The 20,933-nt window shown below is 44.8% G+C and overlaps 1 protein-coding gene across 3 annotated transcripts in view; it reads left to right on the top strand.

Moving 5' to 3' along the window:
* Positions 1–20,933, top strand: part of SMIM1 (small integral membrane protein 1 (Vel blood group)) — a 130,358-nt gene that overhangs the window by 61,138 nt on the left and 48,287 nt on the right. Inside the window, exon 1 of one of the 3 annotated variants that reach the window (XM_078642639.1) lies at positions 13,613–13,702. The exons of the other annotated variants lie outside the window; for them this stretch is intronic. The gene's annotated coding sequence lies outside the window, so the exon portion shown is untranslated. Of the gene's footprint in view, positions 1–13,612; positions 13,703–20,933 lie in introns of those variants that run through there. 3 annotated transcript variants of the gene reach the window in all.

Below are 20,933 nucleotides of genomic sequence, written 5' to 3'. Positions count from 1 at the left end.
CTCAATCTTTTGCTGTGACCGTAAGGATCATACTGGTGGGGGTATAGCTATCATGCACAAAGTCGATCTATGCCTAAAACCCTTCCACATAGCGGAATTCTCTACCTTTGAAGATCTAGGAGTTGATCTCTCCTCCAAATGTTCCAACCCTATCAAATTTCACGTCATCTACCACCCATTAGGTGGAAAACCACAATTCCTTAAAGATCTAACAGAACTAATGATGCAAAACTCCTTGAACGACACCACAGACATTATACTAGGAGGTCTACACCTGCACTTGAACGGTGCCGAAGATACAACAGTACAAGCCTTATCCACCCTCCTTGAAAAGAACCCCTTGCGGTGATCCTGAAACAAGCCAGCGTTGCCTACCATCTCTATGCAGTTGACACCCAACTCTACATTAAAATCTCATCATCTAAAGACATCCAGCACTTGAACAACACCCTGTCCATGGTACAATCCTGGATGACCAACAACCACTTAAAACTTAACCCCAACAAAACCGAACTTCTCCTCTTCCAACCAAAATGGAAAGTCCTATCCTGTCCACAACTGTCTTGACAACCTAACTGCCTTAAATTGTAAACTATCAATCTCCAACTCTATTAAATCACTTGAGATTACACTTCATAAAAACCTGACCATAAAAGACCATATTAATGCCTCAGAAAAAAGTGCCTTCTATAAGTTGAAACACCAGAAAAAAAGTCAAACCCTTCATCCCCCAAGACCATAGTGCAATCCCTAGTCGTCTCCAAACTAGAGTACGGTAATGAATGATCACTGGTCCCCACAAATCCACCTTATCCTTATGAAATCCACACTGTCTGCAGCAGCTAGACACTCCCACACTTGAAAAACTCAACTGGCTTTTAATCAAAGCGAGAAGTATATTCTGCTCTGCCTGTACAACCCACAAAGCTTTCTACACTTAAAAGACAAACAACCTCTGAAACAATTGATCAAAAGCTGGCCAAAAGAGGCCTCTGTGAAGCTCAAACCCCCTTCTCCTGATTCCGCCCAAATTTAAGAAAGAAAAATAACTCATCCGTTCCTTCTCTGGGAAAGCACCTAGAATTTTGAATGCTCTACCACAGGATCTACGTGACAATCAATCATTTCTACACTGAAGAAAAAAACCTTAAATTACTTCTTCTCAACAAATACCTTAGCATTCCCTCCTAAAATAAATTGACCTGCCTTGATGCACCCTCCCCGCACCAAAGATCCAACCAACTTCTGAAATAACCTACCATCGATACCTCCAAACGATCACATATTATTACGCTATATGCCTACCATTTTTCTTATGTATTCCTGTAAATAATGCTCTGCAAACTCTGTAAAACGCTCTGATACCCGAGGATCAAGTCCGCGCTATACAAAACTCGATAGATATAATACTAATACATAAACAAATGCAATTATTATTATTGTTGTTATTATATTTATTATTATTATTAATTATTATTCTAGTTTAGGATGCCATCTATCATTATTATTGTTATTAATATTATTGTTGTCATCGTTATTATTATTAACAATATTAAAAATAATAATAATAATAGTGAACAGCATCCTCAAGCATGGGTTGTGTCCATGTCATAGACACCCTTCATGCCTTTCACCTTCTCATTGACACTTTGTGGGTCCTGGTCAGGTGTTTGTATCCTGACACACTGCTTGTTCCTTAGGAGGCAGTAATAGCTGCCAAATGTTGAGATTGCCTTTGTGTGGCATTTCCACGTTTTTGTGTACTTGTGTGTTATATTCTTATGCCTTATGTGAGACATTATGAGTGACAATTCATCGCAAGTAAAATAAAGCAGTTATTTCCAAGTAATAGGTTAGGTATCAGAAATGACCCACTTTTATGTAAGGTAATTGTTTAGAAATGGCTGTTTCACAGTCCAAAACACAGTGATCCCGGGTAATAAGCTGGACCCGGCTGAAGGTTTTAATCACGCAGGACTTGTGGCATCTGTATTATGGGTTAGTCACTCTCCATGGTTTCTGCTTCCAGGGAGAGGGATGTAGACAAGCATGAATGCATATACAAAATGTGAAATATTCCAAATTATTCTATTAAGTATGGCATTACAAAATGCATGATCTGCAAACATAAACCTATAAAACCACTGTGATCTCATAACGTTTGTTAATAGGCCTACTGAAGTAAACCAAAGCTACAATTCCCAAAAAAATGATGTTTAAGGGGTGATCAGAATTGGGCTATCTATTCCTCGGTTCCATGAGTTGATAATTCATTATTACGAGCTTGAAAGGATGTTTAAATACCACAATACAATAGCCATAATGTTCTTAAGCTTAGCTGGTTAAAATGCAGAGTAGGCATTGCCAGGATTTTAGGCTGTGACCACAAGATTATGGCTGTAGCTCACACTTTAAGCTATCCAGTCATAAATGCATTTCACAACATAAAATCTTCCACATAAAACCACAAGCTCAATCTCACACAAATCTGAAGAATTACATCAAATTTCCCAGACTCAGAAATTTAGATATCACCAAGAAACCAGCAATAACTAAGCCAGTAGGTCGTGCCTACGAGAACTATTGACTTTGCAAAATCCTTTTAGCCATTTTGTACAGCCTTGTCTTAGGGCTTTTTGTCTATTTTATCTGGTGGGTTAGGAGGGAGATTGAGTGGGGGCAAGCAGCAACACGGCGCGGGGGCAAGCAACAATACAGGACAGGTTGCAAGCAAAACCAGACAATGCCGGGTGAGGGGGCAAACAACAACCCAGAAAGGGGGCTAGCAACATACAATTAGAGAAAGGGGAGCAAGCAACAACCAGATTGGGATGGGTGTACAAGCAACAAAAAAACGCTGGACATGGGACAACCAACAAACAACATGGGATTAAGGGAAAGCAACAAACAGTACAGGATAGCTGGCAGGCAACAAACAACTCGGGACGGGGCAAGCAACAAACAATGTGTGGGGAAGCACTAAACAACATAAAGCAGGTGCAAGCAAAACACAATGCAGAAAGGTGGGTGAGCAATAAACAACGTGGGGTTCAGGGAAAGCAACAAGCAATGGGGGCAAGTAACAAACAATGTGGGCCAGTGGGCAACCGTAAACAACACAGGACAGGGTAAACAACAAACAACATAGGATGGGGGAGCAAGCAATAAACAACTCAGGATGGTGGCAAGCGCCAAGCAAAGCTGGGTTGGGAGCAAGTAACAAATAATAAGGGAAGAGGGCAAGAAACAAACAATGCAGGACAGGGTCAGCAACAAACAAAATGGACAGAGAAAGCAACAAATAATGCATGATGGGAGTCAAGCAACAAGCAACTCAGGATTGAGGACAAGCAACAAACAAAGCAGGATGGGGCAAGCAGCAAACAATGCAGGAAGTGAGGCAAGCAACAAAAAATGTGGACAGGAGAGCAAGCAACTACATGGAATGGGAGGGCAAGCACCAATATGGAACTGGAGGACAGGCAGCAATATAAAGCACAACAGGCAAGGAACAGCATGGAACAGAGTGGGATTGAAGGGTGGGTGAAGCAAGCAACAACAAGGAGCGAAATGGGAGGGTTACTGGGGGCAAGGAACAATGCTGAGTGGGACAGGAGGGTGGGCGGCTGAAAGCAACAACATGTAGCAGAACAGGGTGGTCCATGGGGCAAGAAACAACATGGAGCAGAAGAGGAGGGTTGGGGTGGCAAGCAACAACATGGAGCACAATGGAGGTGTTCAAATAATATGGAGCAAAACGGAGGGTGGGTAGGGGCCAGCAACAACACGTAGGGGGCAAGTAAAAACAGGGAGGGTGGGAGAGGGCAAGCTACAACAAGGGGAGTGGGTGGGGGCACACAACATCATGGACAGAGGGTGGAGCAAGCCACAACACAGAGAGGGACAAAAGCTCATGGGTAAGAAAGTGCAACACGGAGCAGGGGAGAAGCACTTGAGGGAGACTTCCGGAAAACACATGCACTCTTATTGAGTGCTTTACCTGAAAGAAAACTGTTGCTCGGAAAGTGCAAGCAGTGGAAGGACACAAGTTTTTGACCTATGCTCCAAGGGAGGGCCAAACACACAACGAGGAAGTGAATCCGGCATGCACTGACCAAAGAGAAGCAAGGGAATGAGAGTGACGGTAAACAATAGGCAGGCCTAAGCTCACTGTAAGCTGACAAAATGTCTTGTAAGTGACAGTGCATGCGCTGTCTCAGTCGAGATTTAAATAAGGATACAGGAAGGAACATGTGATGCTACTCAATCCTATTCTCCATGAAACCAGCTTTTGAAACTTAAGTCCAAATTCGATCTGTCTTATTTGGCCTAATGTCAAAGCCTTGCTCCCAGTAACCCCTAGAATGTGTAACACCCACCACTCCTTATATCTCCTGCCAATAACACTGCATTGTAGGACATGTAGTTCAGTTTTCTCCCATTAGATACATGGCCTTCTCAGTTCTGGCATTTAAGTGGTGTTGACTTTAAAGGAAGATTTGCCTTCAGTGCCACAAATCTAACCTGGCAGGCCCAAAATACTATGTGTTTTTTAACATGTCTGTTATACAGCAGGGCGGAAGTTGTACATGTAAACAAGCAGCTGTGGCAAAGGGCATGAGTTCAGAGTTACGAGACATTACAAGTCATTGCAGGAATAGAAAGCGAATCGCTGATGTGTATCAGTGTAACTTGTTATGAGTGGCACTTGGTTGGGCTGTGCAGTTAACGTAAGCAACAGTGGGGAAAGTGCTGGACTTTGGAAAAAGTACATTTATTATTTCCACTGCAAAGTAAGCAACAAGCATTTGCAATGCATTAGGTCTCGCAGCTACGCGAGTTTAAGCTATTGGCATTATAAATTATAATGCCTTTTATTTATGTTTTTAAAAAGAAAACAAAAATAAAAGGTATTATTATTTGCAATGCTAGTAGCTCAAACTCGCATCAATGTGAGACCTATTACATTGTAAAATGTTGATAATATTAAGCACTCAGCCCTGTGGGCTTACAAGGCACACCTTAGCTGTGACTTAGAAGATATATAGAAGTAAAATGTCTATGTGGCATCGACACTTATTCTCGTCATGTGATACTATCATTCTTTTACACTGCAGCCGAGTCAGAACGCATTGATACTGTCTAGAGTCATACTTCTGACCTACAGTTTCATATTTGTGCAATTTATTTGTCACCTTGCATTGGACTTAAAAGAAGGTGAAATATCCAATTGAGTGAAAACAATGTTACAGTATAATTTATGGGCTAGTGCTCCCCCACTATAGAACTGAATGGCAGCGCCACAGTCTACTCAATATCCCGAAAAGGCATTGACTGCAGGTGCATCGATGTTTTCATTTCAGACAGTGGCAAAATTCAATCTGAGTCCAGACTGGCCACGAGTAAACTGTGGGGGGATTCATCTGCTCATCTGCTCCTACAATTCAGTTTCTACAGTGACAGAACATGCATGGCTGACCTCTCTTCTCGCTCCACATTACACCATCATTAGAATTCCAGATTTTAGCCATACCACAAAGCAACAAGGTTAATGTAGAGAAATAAAGAACAGATTTTCAGATTGTTTACAAGTACTTAGAATTATAGTACATATACGGAACGTTTGTATTTAGCTGCCACATTCAAAGAATGTAAAAATGTTATGTATAATCCAAAGGAACTTTATTTTTTACGTGTTTTGGAGATCACGGTGTGCACTTGTTTTAAAAGCACGCTGGGTAGCCGGTGTTATGGTAACGCCAGTGATGCTCTCACCCATGTGCAGTTTCCAGTTACATGGCGGACCAGCAGCAACTCGGAGGCTCGCACTGTGCTGCCTTGTGCCGGCGCATACATGCCATCGGCACGTTCTATTGAAGGCTGAAAAAAACTGTTTTAGGGTTCAGCTTTGAAACTTAAACCAGAAATTATGATTTTCAACCCGGAGTGTGATAATACCGCATCCTTCCCAAAATTGACTGTTTTTATGTCCGACTGATGTGGACGTCAAAGTGATTCCACATATCATTTTTTTTCTCTGTGACATACATTTGAGGGTGGGCGGCTTGTTCCATTCTTAGCCCGTCAGCCGCATGCTGTTTGCTGCTGCAGGGTCAGGGGAAGGGTAGTTGAATGTGGAAACTACTGAAACTAAAAGGGTCGCTAATACACCTGTTTATTACGTTGAGAGATTCTGCTGCTTCCTTCTTCGGCTTAAGATGCAAGGGGTAACGAAGGGGCAAGCCAGGAGCTGCAAGTCAACGGTAACATTTGGCCCCAGGCTATGTGTAATAATCGACCATGTGTTGTGAAAGTTCCTTTTAGGATCTAATTCTCGAACTGGGTTTAGTGAAGCGAGTTAAAGGTAGAGACGTGAGTGCCTTTGTGTTTGGGGCACAAGTCAACATCCTACTCAGCCTTCTCCCGGGCAATGACTGACTCTCAGCTGCCGTCCTCACAGAGAAACCTCAATCCGAACTCTCCCTCGTGTACTCTATTGATGAATTCCATATATGGCGCTATTTCCGGCTAGTGGCGTCACAGCGCTGCACAGTCCAAGAGGTGCACAAGCCACAGAGCCCGCTCTTCGGAAGGAGCGTACTGCGAACAGAACCTACCTCTAAACAGACCTGCCACGGTGAACCTACTGTACCCTTAAGTTACGTTACAGCTTTACAGGCGTGAATACATTCTAGAGGGTATCCAAGCATTTTACATTACAGGGTGGTTAGGACACAGTTTTAAGAATAGACACTCGTTACATATATAAATAGTGTTACCAACTAAAGATCACAGGGCGACGCACTGCCCTCTTTATAGGAAAAGCATTGGCCACTTTTGTGTGCACTCTGTGTTATGCTTAGCACAAAGAATGGATGAGCCAAGCACGCTGCTGCTAAGTGCACAGCATGTTCTTCTCTAGACTGTTCTCTCCTGAGCTTCCTCCAGCTAGAAGGCGCGCAGCCGCCACCATTTCCGCTTTATACGCAATCTACATGGAAAAAAAAACGGGGGAGGGAAACAAAGCGCGCGATGCACGCTCTGCCAGCCTTTGGGAACAGGAGATGTGCACACGTATGGAGTGCATATCTCCTGTCCGTACGCGTGCACATCTCCTGTCCACGTGTGCCACCTCCTGTCTCCCTTCCAGCACCAAAGCGGCAACAATAGTCTCGCTAGCGAAACAGCGCATGCGCTGCGTTCGCACGCGAGTCCTAACAATGTTGAAATTGTTGGACTTTAGAAGGGTTAGAATTACTATTCCCACTCGAGTCTAAGCAACAGTAAGGAAATTGTTGGACTTTGAAGGAGATAGATTTACTATTCCCACTCCAGCGTAAGCAACAGTAGGGATAGTGTGAGACTTTGAAGCAGTTAGATTTACTATTCCCACTCCATTCTAAGCAACAGTAGAGAATGTTTGGGGTTTTGAAGTGGAGTGGTTAGATTTACTGGTCCTATTCCAACTTAAACAGATTTATAGAAAGTATTGGACTTTGGCTTGTTAGTACTGGACAATACGATGTTGATGTACACCATGCTATATGTACGTATAAAGACAAACTTGCATCTCCTTTGTTGATTTCACCCAATGTGACCTCCCCTTCAACCCTGAGTCAGAAATACGTGGTTAGGAAGGCCCTGCGACCTAGGCCTGAAGCAACTGAATAACAGATCACAGGTGGGGGGACAAGTAACCCTTAGACAAAGCGAATTAACCGGAAAACCCAGATCGATCACACAGATAGGCAGCAACACCACAATGGTCTCAGGAGACTGGCCCAAATAAAACACATTTGGCCAGTGGGGCGCATATTCTCAAAAACACCATAAAGTTAGATGCCACACTAAGGGTCCGATTATGATGTCGGTCGGAGTTGCCTCCGACCGACATCATCGCGGAATTGGAGCTGACGGTTCCAACTGCCTAATTACGATCTGACTGCACATGGAGTGGTCGCATACTCACAATTCCCTATGGGAGCTTGTGCTACGGCCGTAAACTGGCTGTAGCACAAGCTCCCATACAGAGTTGGATGGGGCTAAAAAATAAGCCAGTGCACGCTATAAAAAAAGTGGCCCACATTTGCGGATTGCCTTTTTGTAAAACACTGCTTTGGCAAAGTTTTATGCAAGGAAGGGGGCGGGGGTCTCTGACAGAGGAATGTTTTCTTTAACGTCATTTAGATAAAAAATGCATGGATTATTTCACACTGGTGAATCACATATGAATAAAAGTGAGACCACTTCTGTTCAGGCCCCCGCCCGCTCAATCTGCATATATTAATGGGCCGGCCCATGGAGACAAAGGGACAGACACCTCCTCCCGTTGGTAAAACAGAGGTAGCTTAGGGCCATCAGCCTCCAGATAGGCCACTCAGGCACCTACTGGGCCCTGGAGGCATCCGAACAGCATAGACACCGCCCAAATTGTCACCCAGGCTGCCAAAAAAAGTTGCCCACAGCTGGAACTCAGTTACCTGCCCCTCGGCCATTACCTGAGTACCCGACGTACCAATCTGACCCTGCTCCCATAGGGAAATGGGACCCTCTTTGGCCTCCAACTGGAGGCTGCACGGAGAAGGGGGCCCTGCTAGAGGCCACCAAACTCGCTTTCTAACATGTTTTCCATGTCTGAAAGCCCAGAAATGCTATCCATTGTGATTTCGGGACAGTCTATGACGGGCACGTTGGAATCCAGCAGGAATGACCGGCTGGTTTAAATTTGGACTGCCTAGATTGTAATTAAAGGTACAGGGTGCCTACAAGGGGTTTATGAGATACTTGTTGGTCTCCAGTGATTATTATTCTCATTAGGAGATATGTCACCCTTGATTTGATTGGAATAGATGTATGTCATGAACTGCTGGATTAATTGGATTTTACTTCTTTTCATGACTTATTGCTGATTTGTTCATGTATCTGTACTCCTTTTTAATTTCTGCCATATAAATATACAGATATTTTCAAACAAATAGGATATTCCCGTGTTTTTGTGCTCCTGATTTGCATTTATTGTTGTGGTCTAATGACACTTTGGTGAATGTTCCTATAGGACTCACCCCCAGAGTAAATCTAAAATAGTTCTCTATTTAAGTTCTTTGAAACAAAACCCTTTGTAGGCACCCTGTACCTTTCATTGTTGAATCGCACAAGCCTCCAAGGGTTTATTGGGTTTCCCAGTTTATATACGAGATTGTAATTAGGCAGTAGGAATTGAAACCGAAGATCTCGATCAGAAAGCCTCTTTCCGACTGAGATCGCAATAGGCCCCGAAGTTAGGAACACACAGCCAATCAGAACGCAGCGTGCACACTACACGCAGTGATGACATGCTCCTAATGCCGGACATCTGGACATGTACCCACTTGCCCGGCATTATGTTCACATAAGGATGCGGCCCACCTGCACTCCATATTAAACCCCTGATTTATGTCCCAGTGACTAGGCCCAAGAATCTGTCACCGAAGGAATGCATACATTGGTTTATGATGTTTCATGTAAAGTATAGAATGACAGCTCAAACCTATGTATGTTGAGACAGCCTTCATACCTGTTGCCTGATCTCCCTGCTGCTGCATTTAATTAAACAACTGTTCCTGTTTTGCCATACACCTCTTGTCTTTTCATTTTTTTAAACGTTAATTCATTTCCAGCAACAACCAAACTAACTATGAATGAGAGCTGTCTTCTTTTTGTGTTACCTTTGTATTTATATTATATACCTAATAAGCACAGTGTAGACTAGAAGACCTAAAGACAATTTTAAGTTGTACAAAACTTTGCATTGATCCACATAATTATTCCGAAAGAATTTACTACTAACAGAAAAATTTGTCAACTTTGTGTTTTAGCTATTGCTCAGTCTTCAATCTTTGCTTGCTATGACATGTTTTGCTTTGGTCTCAATCGTAAAACTCGAGAAAATCCAGCTGGGCACGATACAAATCAAGACATTCTTGAGTCCAATATAATAAACTGCTTTCTGGAGCCCCTTTTCCCAGAAGTACATATAAGGTGTATGGATTAGCACAGGTTGTTATGGACTAAAACTGTTAACCCCTTCGATGCTGGTGACGGAACCGTTCCGTCATCAGTTACGGCTGAGCTGTGCTGATGACGGAACGGTTCCGTCACGACCCCGCCCTGTTCTGGAATGTCCAGCACAGGGCGCGGCTAACGCGCCGCACGGAAGCGGTTAAAGCATCAGACAACACTGATGAGAAGGACTCATATTTGTGTAGGAAAGTAGAATATTATGTGGTACGTCTGGCTAGCCTTACCATTTAATATTATCACAATACCCCAATGATGGTCCTTGGATACCTTAGCTCAGTCCTGGTAGAGTGGCAAAGAGCAGTCAGGCTTTACTAGAGAAACTTATGTTAAGCATTTCAGAGTACCAACATAGACAATAAGTAATTGACATGACTTGAGAGGAATCCAACACCAATTTATAAACATAGAGTGCATTTATATCTTAATTTAGACAGTGAAACGAACGGAATAGCATACATATAACCTGAATTATAGATTTTTGAAGCAATATTAAAACAGTTTTTCTGTTTGTTCTTTTTTTAAATGTGCCCTTAGCAGGAGAAAGCTAATGTTTTTTTAATAGATTGAAACTGGAGATCGCTGGCACCTTGTAAATGCATTTACTCTGTTTTATTATGTATTTATCTTTTTATTCTGTGATTGAATGTGATTTGGATTTGTTTTAAGGATGCTTTGTATACTTGTATTGTGCTTTTATGGCTGTGTCTCACTGCCGAAATAAAGATCTTCGAACGAAAACAGTGCAGTAAAATATATAGACAAAATAACATTGTGGTCATGGACAAAAGTTAATTGGAACCCTTATAGGGTTACGATCATGTGGGTTCAGGAACCAGGCCACAAAAGTCAGACCAATTTTATCTAGTCCATGGATTCTGGGTGCAGAGTTGTTCAGGCTGTCCTTGGTGCTGAAAGGGAGCCATAGATGATACAGTTTGTACCACTTTCATGGTGCTGCAAGAAGCAAAATGCGAAACCACAGCAGGTACCCAGCTGCTGATGTTGAATGATAGTTGCACAGTGTTCTTTGTAGATGCAGGGTCGAGTGTGGAAGTCAGTTACCAGATTGGTGACCAACAAGACTTGGCGGCAGTAACTACAACAAAAAGCATCTTAAACTTCACTGGGTCCAGGAGAGTAATGTAGCTCTCTGCAACTTTGGGGCAGGTGTGACTAGAGCTCCCACAATGCACTGAACCACCTTGACTTGGGCGATCTCTCGGAGGGCCCAATGGCCAGTGATTCTTTGATCCTGTGAATTTTCTTACCTGCAATTTGCAGGAGACTAATGGCACTAGTCCAGGCCAGACAGAAGGTGCTTCTGTCTTCCACAAAGCCTCTCTATTCGCGAATGCCTAGTTTTTAGCCAAGGACGAGGGTTGCTCACTCAGGTCCTAGTTGTCTCATGGACAAAGTGTCCAGATTTTGATTTGTGCTGGTGGGCAAAGTCCTGTTGTTGGCGACGCGGGTCTCCAGTTAGTTCTTTCTTTGAAGTAAGTTGTTCGGATCTGAGGTTTTGGTGTCAAGGGGAAGGGTTCCTTCAGACCTAGATTTATGGGAGTTAGGGGTGTCGGTGCTGGTAGCCTTGGGTAGCTAGTCCCTGCAGCTTGTCCCCCCTGAGGTGGCTTCATCCGGTTTGAGGGTCACCTTTTCTACCCAGAACCCCCTATTTCTGCTTTCCTAAAGATGGCAGAATTCAGTTTTAGGTATGCAGACCTGGATTCCCACCCTAGAGGTGTGGACAGCCTTCCTGGGGGGTGTACACCTCCTGCATAGCAAATTTCTTGCCTTGTCTGGCTGCAAGTGCGCCTGGGGTAAGGGGAGGGCTGTTACCTCTTCAAGGGGACAGCCAAGATGCATTTCAGATCCGGTGCAGCCTTTGAAGCTCACCACTCTGATGTGCCAATTATGTAGACGGTTGGGGAGGATAGAGGTGTGAGCCCCTTCCTGCCCAGCCTTCAGTAGCAGCCCATGGAGGGAGTTCCATGGGCTGTGAAGTGGGGCAGGGAGGGGCAGGGTGGGGGGGTAGTAAACACCAGAATATGGATGAACGGAGGTAAGTAAACAATGGAATAAATAAAACACCCCCCAGGAAGGCTGGGCACACCTCTAGGATGTGTCCTGACAAAATGAACAGAAAGGGCAAAGAGGACTAGTCTAAAAGAAAATTAACAGAATAGGCAAAAGGGGACTAGACGAGCATCTCCTGACCTCGGGGAGGGGGTTGGCCAGTATCAGGGGGGCAGATACTGCCATCAAAAGTTAAAGAAATACACCCCTGTTTTACTTGCAGGTTTTTGGATACAGCTTCTGGTCTGCAAATGTACAGGCAGATCTAGGAGTGGGTCTGGGTTTTTCGACATTCTTTTTTTGACCAAAAATCACAGTGCATCTATGTATGACAAAGATCAGGCACAAGTGCACCGGGACCCTGGGGGGAGTTGAGGGCCTGCCCCTATCCAAAGAGTGTTGGACTCCAGTGGTAGGTTGGCCACTTGTAGAGGGATTGGTGCAAGTCGACAGCTACTCCGGTGGGGTGTTACTACCGGCAGAGGATTTGGCACAAGGCCTGGCAAAAGACCAGACTCAGCTTTGTAACCCGGGGATAAGCCACCCATGTAGAATTGAGTACCGTCCTTTTCTGTGGTAGATTTACTGTGGCTCTCCTGGCAAACAAGTATAGACACACCAGCTTAATTTGGATGGCTGGTCTGATGCCATTTCCAGGGACATCACGCCTGTCTGCAGTGTCTGAGCCCTCAGGAAACCACCTTACACGACCATCCTAATGAAGGCAGATGGTTGGACAGCACCATAATGCTTTGGTGAACGAGCACCGCAAACAGTACACCTTATTTATTAATCACACTGATGCTGCTACATTTGCACATGTTTTGCTGCAATGACAGTGTGATCTGAGACCTGGAAGTATGTCAGGAATGTGGTTCTCATAGTACATTTATTTTTATATATCCTTACATCTGCAAGATTACAATCACATCCATATGACCCTCGCTTTGATGTATTGTAGCCTTGCAACCATGAATGCTTTTACTTTATGTGCATTTATCAGACTAAATGGTTTTAGTTATGCATTGCCCTCTGGTGGACTTTACTTCTTTGGAGCTTGAGAGGCTGTACTGTTGAAAATCATTTTTTTTTCTTCCTTTGGTACCTGCCTTTGCTAAGGTGGAAAGTGTCTCACAATTACCTCCACCACAGTCGCCCACTGCCTGGCGCAGAGCCACAAAATGAAAAATAAAATGATGCTCAGGCATCGTTTTATTTTTCGTTTGATCTGAGCCAGCATGTGCGTGTGTGTGGGGGGGGGAATTGGGTGGGAGGAGGGAGGAGGCGTGCTTGTGCACTCCCTAAGAACGCATTTGTGTTTTGCCGGCCGCCTCAGGCTGACCAAAACACACATACGCACTTAGGTTTCTCCAGTCCGGCTGCATTCAGCAGCCAGGCTGGAGAAACCCCATAAACTCCATGACTTGGGCCGAGCGTCTTTCATGGCCGCTCAAACCAATCCCTGCGCAGATATGCAGCAAGGGATTGGATGGGGAGTCTGTCCATGGGGCTGCTGGGACCACGAAGAGGCCAGCAGGAGCAGCGTGATAAAGGAGGCGGCCGGCGGCGCCAGGTAAGCTTTTAAAAATTGTTATTATTAACATGTCACCGCCCCCGCAAGCTCAATTCCCGTGCTCCCCCACACCCACCCACCACCCTTTGTTAGTGGTGGATGCCACTGCTCCACCGTATAGCCAATGGTCTTGTCTAAGTGCTGTGCCCAGTCACCCCAGAACTAATCGACCGGGCCTTGTGCATAGTACCTGCAGAATTGCCACAGAAAAGACCCCGTTGTTAGTGTGATTAATAAACAGTAAAGTGGTCCCTCTGGGGGTAGTGCAGCCCTTGACTACCACGGCAATAGTGTTATATTAGGGAAAGAGGGGAAAAACTACTCAAATGAGTACTTTTTACTTATGCATTTAGTGCATTTATTTACACATATCTCATTTATGAATATATTGTTCAATTCACATAGTATAATGTAGTACTTATACGAGGTGCTCCTATAAAGTGACGGCGCACTGAAAGTGATATATAGTGAATAAAAAGTGATTTGGTTCGGGTCTAGTTTGCGCTATATAAAACTCTGCAAAAAATAAATAAATATACATGTGGCTGATAGAGACAATAGAATGTCTTGTAGTCCGCACGAGTGAAATGAGTGTTGACATCCACCATCAACATTCTTAAAAATCGAGTCCACATATGATATTTGTCGATGTTTCGACCCCTCAACATTAGCATTTAGAGTATGGTCATTATCAGGACGAAAATGATCTACAACGTAGACACCAGTAGTGATATGAGATATGTATAAATAAATGTACTAAATGCATAACTGAAACTTACTCATTTGAGTACTGTGTTTCCTCTTTCCCTAATATAACACTATTGCCTTGGTAGGGAAGGGCTAAACTATCCCCAGAGGGACCACTGTATTGTTTATTAATTGTCCAGCCCAGTCACTTGGGTTACTGGGTTGCCCTCTATTTCGATACTGTTGGAAGGGTGGGCAAGAGTAATGGGTAAAGGGGTACTCCAAAATGATAGCCCAGTGCCCATTAACCATCCATCCAAATGGGACTTGCTACCACCAGCTCTGCACTGAGAGTATGTACTAAGGACCTACCCTATGTTGAGTAGAATATAACTTAAGATGTCATGTCCCTTGTGTGAATTCATGAGCAGTGCATTGGGGAGATTGATAGTATCATTGAGATCACTGATGCCATTAAATACCATGTCACTGATGTACATAGTCAGTGACATCACCGAACCCATTAACAGTTGCTCTTTTCCACATCTGTTTATTGATAGTAATATACAGGCCTTTTGCCCAAAATCCACAGGGTCTGGTTGAAAGGCCTGCCTTGCAGTCTTTGAATGCAAAATGATTTGGCACATGACATAGGTTCTCTTCCCTGTAAATTATTCACAAGGATGTCCAATTGCAGGTAATTAAAGATAAAATGATATCCCTCTAGCAAATACATTTAATGTAGTAATGTCGCAGTCAATGGTGAGGTGATATATGATTTTACCAGTGAAGCAGTCAACAATGTCTTCTGAGACTTCTTGTCTAAAACAGACCTTTTTGCAGAAAACATAAATAAAAAGGCGGATCATGCACCCTTAAAAATTTCAAAAAATCACATCAACATCATTATGTAGTGATGAAATGGGTGAAAGTACACTCACCATTACTAAAAATCCTTACAGTTAATTTATATAGGAAAACAAGATTGCAATTCAAGTGCCTGTCCACACTGTCATGGTGTATTGAAAACATGACCAGTTTACCATAATTGTCCCTGAAGACATGAATTGTTATTTAAAGGCTATTGCATGACCTAAAAAGCATCACATATACCAAAGGCACTAACCTATTCTCCAAGACACCTACAATTCAGACTTGGTCTATCAGGCACACAACAAGTGCTCCAATATCCTAAGGACCTGGCAGTGAAGAGCAGAAAGAAAATAATTACCCCCTACACTCTGGAAGACAACGCATTAGTTTTTGCTTTCTCCCACCTTGGAAGTTTGTTTTTGAAAAACAAAACAAATGTAAAATGTTTGGTGGAAGGTCGTAAAAACGACGGTGGCTGTCCACCAAACTGTTGTACCTTGAAGGGAAGCACCATGATCTTCAAGGAACAGATTATCGATGGGACAGCAGTCATGTCTAAATTTGACGAATGGTAGTCAATCAGGATGGAGGAGATAACGTACTCTGCCACCATGACGGACAGAGTTCCTCAATCAAACAATAAATCAAGCCCTCAGATTTCTGTTAAAGAGAAAATGTGTATACTGTTCTACGAATGAAGCCTACTATAATCAATAAAGCCTTTTGTCTCTTGCAAAATGTATTGACCGCTCACTAGTGATTGCCTGCCCGGGGGTGTCTAGCCTGCTCCCATAGCCTGCTCCCCATAGCCTCAGAAAACATGTTTTAGAACCAGCTCATGACTCAGTTGAGCATGTACACTAACTTTGTTAAGGTTATTAGAGCAAACATCCCCTGCTTGCTAAACCAATCAGATGTATCCAGTCCATGACCTGTCTGAGCTGGTTTGCAAACTGTGAGATGGTTAACTGGAAACAGTCAAGCTATCGCCATTTTTTGGATCTCGAGTAAACCAAACAAGCATTAGCAAAGCCAAAAGCCCTGGAGACATCAAGCTGAAGCAATATTTATTTATTTATATTGAACATATATGTCCCAAAAATAAAAAGATTGAAACCATGCAACCACCTACAAATGGCGGCTGTAGGAAAGTAGGACCTGCTTTTATGGTTACCCCCACTTTTTGCCTGGTGCTAAGCTGTTATTGACTAGTCTGACTGAGATCCTGCTAATCAGTACCCCACTCCCTCTGCTTTCTCCATTAAATTGTCATGTTCAGTACTTAGGGCCCGATGTAGGTAGGACTTATTTACCGAATCTTAATTACCGAATTTTACCGATTCGGTAATTAAGAATCGGTAAATAGGAAGGGGGGACATGTAGGAGCATCCAGATGTTCCTATTACCGAATCGGTAAAAATCTGTATTTACCGAATCGGTAAATACCGACCGGTAATGCCCATTCATTCCTATGGGCTTTGAAGCCCATAGGAATGAATGGGCATTACCGATTCGGTATTTACCGAATCGGTAAATACCGATTTACACAAGGGTGCAGGGGGTGTCACTTTGACACCCTCTGGCACCCCCAAAAGAGGCTCGTGTGCCATGTGGCAGGCATACATGCCCCAAGGGCAGGTCTGCCTGTCATATGGCATAGGTGTGCATGCACAGATGTGCATGCACACCGGAATCGGTATTTTAACATCAAATTGAATTTGATGCTAAAATACCGAATCGGTAAGGCTTGTGGGACTCAGAAGAGTCCCACCTACATATCAAATTTACCTAATCGGTAGAAATACCGATTCGGTATTTTACAGAATCGGTAAATTTACTGATCAGTAAATTTACCGATTCTGTAAAATATGTGGCCCTACATACCATTTCTAAAATACCGGTCGGTAACGGCCTAAAATACCGATTTTCGGCCGTTACCGACCGACCTATATCGGGCCCTTAGTTACATCCCAGAATGGATACTGGGGTACCCTTATACGTCCCTCGTATATGGTACCCAGGGCATAGGTACCACAGAGGCCCCTCGTGGGTTGAAGCATGTGTAATGCCACCCATGGGAGACCATTCAAACTGTCACTACAGGCCTGCCATTGCAGCCTGTGTATTCTGGTGCTTGCATCACTCCTATATCTATGGTCACTGCAATTAAAACCTATAAGTCACCCCTATAGCAGGCCTTTGCAATTCTTAAGGCAGGGTGCTAGGTTCTAAGTGTGAGGGTGGCCTGCATGAGCAGCACACCCCTACAGCCTACGGAGGTCATTCTTCTGGGTTGTAAGTGAAGCAGCCATATACCATATAGAGGGGCTCCGTGTAATTATGCGATGACCTACTCGAAGTTGGCTGCAATGAATCCTATCATGTTTGGTATCAAACATGTTGGAATCATACTCCCACACCGTAAACGGTGTGGGAGGTATGATTCCAAGCACTGGAAGAGCCCTCCATTAGGCTCTCAGTGTTCCTGGTACCAGCCTTCTAGACCCGGACAGCACAAAATGGTTGCTGCCGACCAGAGACACGATTCTGCCCTCCTGTTGCTGAGCCAAGCTTGAGCAGGGGAAGGCGGAACAATAGGCATCCTTTCACAGGGAGGTGTAACCATCTCTCAGACAGGATTTAGTATATTGGGACCGGGTGGCTGTGCTTGCCAGCGCCACTAAGTCTGCATGAGGGGCACATATGGTGCCTCCGTGCATAGTCAGTTCAAACCAGCTCTGGGAGCCATTGGCTCCCACTCTGGTGCAAAACTGGACAAAGGACATGGGAGTAACCTTCCCCCTGTCCAGACCCTCCCCTGGGAGGGTCCCCTGAATTGTCCCAACCCTTTCCTGAGGGTACTTAAGGGCTTACCTGTGGGTGGATTCCTAGATTCATCTTGGGACAAGATTCAATTCAGACACCATTCTTCTACCGTCTGGGCACGCTGGACTTTGTTTGGGCCCGACTTTGTCTCCCTTCCAGTATGCTGCATCCTCTGTGCCTGTGCACCATACAGGAACCTTCCAAGGCCTTTGGGCATCAAAGACACCTGAAGGAATCTCCCTTGAAGTTAAGGAGTCACTTCCCTGCATTCGCAGGCACCGCAACTAAGCTGACTGGTCTGATGATACTGAGCTCCAACAGACTCCGAAAGGTTCTGCAACAGGGGTGGTGGTTCTCCACAACTCGTGAGGCCTGACCTGCCCTCTCACCAAGTTTGAGGCCAGTATCCCTTGTGGGAGCCACAGGAACCGAACATCTGTGCACTACATTGACTATGCAGTTGCAAAGGCTTGTTGTCTTCCTTCCACCAAGATCTTCGGGCTCCAAATAGCCCCAACCTCAAGCACCTCTAGTGTCCAAAGTCTTCGTCCACATCGCATCGTTTGCACAGTGGCCTGCATCTTTTGGTGAGCTACTCGAGGTCCTCTTGCGACTCCAGTGCCTCTGGCCTGTGGCACCTCTTGAGGGTCACATTTGTTTATTTTGGGCTCCCCTGATTGCTCAGGCTTGCCCTGACTCCCCTGCTTGTGGTGAGTCCTCTGGACCTTGCTGGTAATGACATTGCACCTTCTTCGACTTCTGCATTGGTTGCATTTGCCGAGGCTTGTTGGTGCTCCCGCCGGACACCTACCCATCAGCACTCGACATCCGATATGGGACAGCTCATGCATGGCTCCTGGTTTTCCTCAGCATATAGCCTGCTCCTCACAGCTGCAGAATCAAGGTCCTTGTCAACTCCTGCAACTTCTGACATTGTCCCCTGTGCTTGCAGGTACTTCTCAACTAGAATCCATCTTTGGATTCCACCGTGCACTTTATCCTCCTTCAGCAGCGGCACTTTCCTGAAGTCCTCCATTGGGTTTGACTGCGGTTTCCACACCTATGCACCCGGCTTCCCTGGTGTAGGTAACATGTGTACTGGAGTATTCACAGGTGGGGTGGTTCTCCAACCTTCTGTCTCCCACTGGGGTTCTTCAGGGTCCTCTGGGAAGGGTCCTCAATCTTTAAAACTCCAATCGCTACTTGCACTTAGACTTGTACGGAACACGCGGTTGTGCTCCCACACTGCACATGCTCTCTGTGGGGTTCCTAGTCACTCACCTTGGGTGGTTCCTTGGGTTGCCAGCACTTCTACATCCTCTCGACATTGTCTTGACCTGACGCGTAGTTCTTATACTACTTTCTAAGTATATGGTTTGCTCCCCCCCCCCTTCCCCCCCCTGGAGTACACTGTGTATTTCCTGGAACGTGGCTGGGTTGGCTAATAAATTAGATTCCTCAGAATTTGTGGAATTTATTGAGGAATACGACATATGTCTGTTCCAGGAAACGTGGGCTAGAGAACAACACTCCCGTACAGGGTACGCTACCTTTGAGATTGCGGCAAAATGGGGCGGGAAGGGTCGACCGTCCGGCGGTCTGTCAATTTGGGTAGCTTCTCACCTAGGATGTAGGGTGAGAAACCTCGAAACCAACTCACCGGACTTCCAGTGTGTTGTCCTAGAGTGGGCATCGGGTGTGAAAGTAGCATTAATAAATGTATACTCTAGACCGGTTGGCATTACGGGCACTTCGGGAACTATCGAGGATTTGTATGTGTTCATTGATTGCACCACCCTCTGTCCATCACTTGTGATCGGGGGGGACTTTAACACTCAGTATGAGCCCCTCCCGGATCATCTGGAAGGGGTAACCAACGAAGAGGATGATCTTTGGGAGATACCCATCTTGTCGGGTCCACCTGTAAAATCATGGTCACCTTTAGCCACTCAAATAATATCTTTCACCTTATCCCACTCGTTGAGGGCCTGTAACGGGCGGGCCAAGGGAGACATCCCACCCCAGCCCACCTTCAATAGACCAGGGTATGAATCACGGATAGACTATATCCTGGTGCCAACAAAGGACTGGCCCAAAGTCAGGGACTTTACAATAATAAGAAGGACTGACAGTGACCATAATGTATTGTCATTGAGATTCGCTGTCCAGGGTATGCCAACAGCAAGCACAGATAAAAACTTAGCATTTCCGTAGGGTCTAGTTGCTACCAGTAACAGACGTAGAATCAGATGGCCATTACTAGTGCAAAACCCACAAAATATTCAGAAGCTATATGAGGCAGTAGACCCTGCCCTTGAAAAAGTTGGGGATCTCTTCCCTCAGTCACCCACTCCTGATAAGTTCAGTGTGCTTGGGGATATTCATTCCGAGCTCTGTACCAACCTAGCAGAAGTATTTAACCCAGTGGCCAGGACGAAAAAGGCCAAGGGGAGAAGAGCCTCATGGTTCAATGCTTCTTGTAGAAGAGCAAAGGCTGATCTCCTGGAGTCTCTTAAAATTCGGGAAACTCCCAGTAAGATCAGGGCTAAGCGGATGGCCTATAAGTCTATCATCTCCAATGCCAAAATAGAATGGGACCAGGAGAATTGGTCGGAAATGTCGGCTGCCTTAGCATTGCAAGACGCCCGTAAATTCTGGCAGATCGTCAAGCACGGTTCAGCTGAACCGATAGCGGCAGTAAATGCAAATATTGCTGCAACTGTGTGGGAGGACCACTTTAAATCCTTATATAGTGCGCCCGACCAGGGCCAATTGGGGAACCCACATGAACCAGTAATGGTCCAACCCGCCGAAAGGCTATCCCAGATGGATGGGTTTACCCTGG

Source organism: Lissotriton helveticus, chromosome 5_1 (assembly GCF_964261635.1).
Source record: "Lissotriton helveticus chromosome 5_1, aLisHel1.1, whole genome shotgun sequence".
NCBI lineage: Eukaryota > Metazoa > Chordata > Amphibia > Caudata > Salamandridae > Lissotriton > Lissotriton helveticus.
Note: the sequence above shows the minus strand (reverse complement) of the source record. Positions and strands in the feature narration are given on the sequence as shown.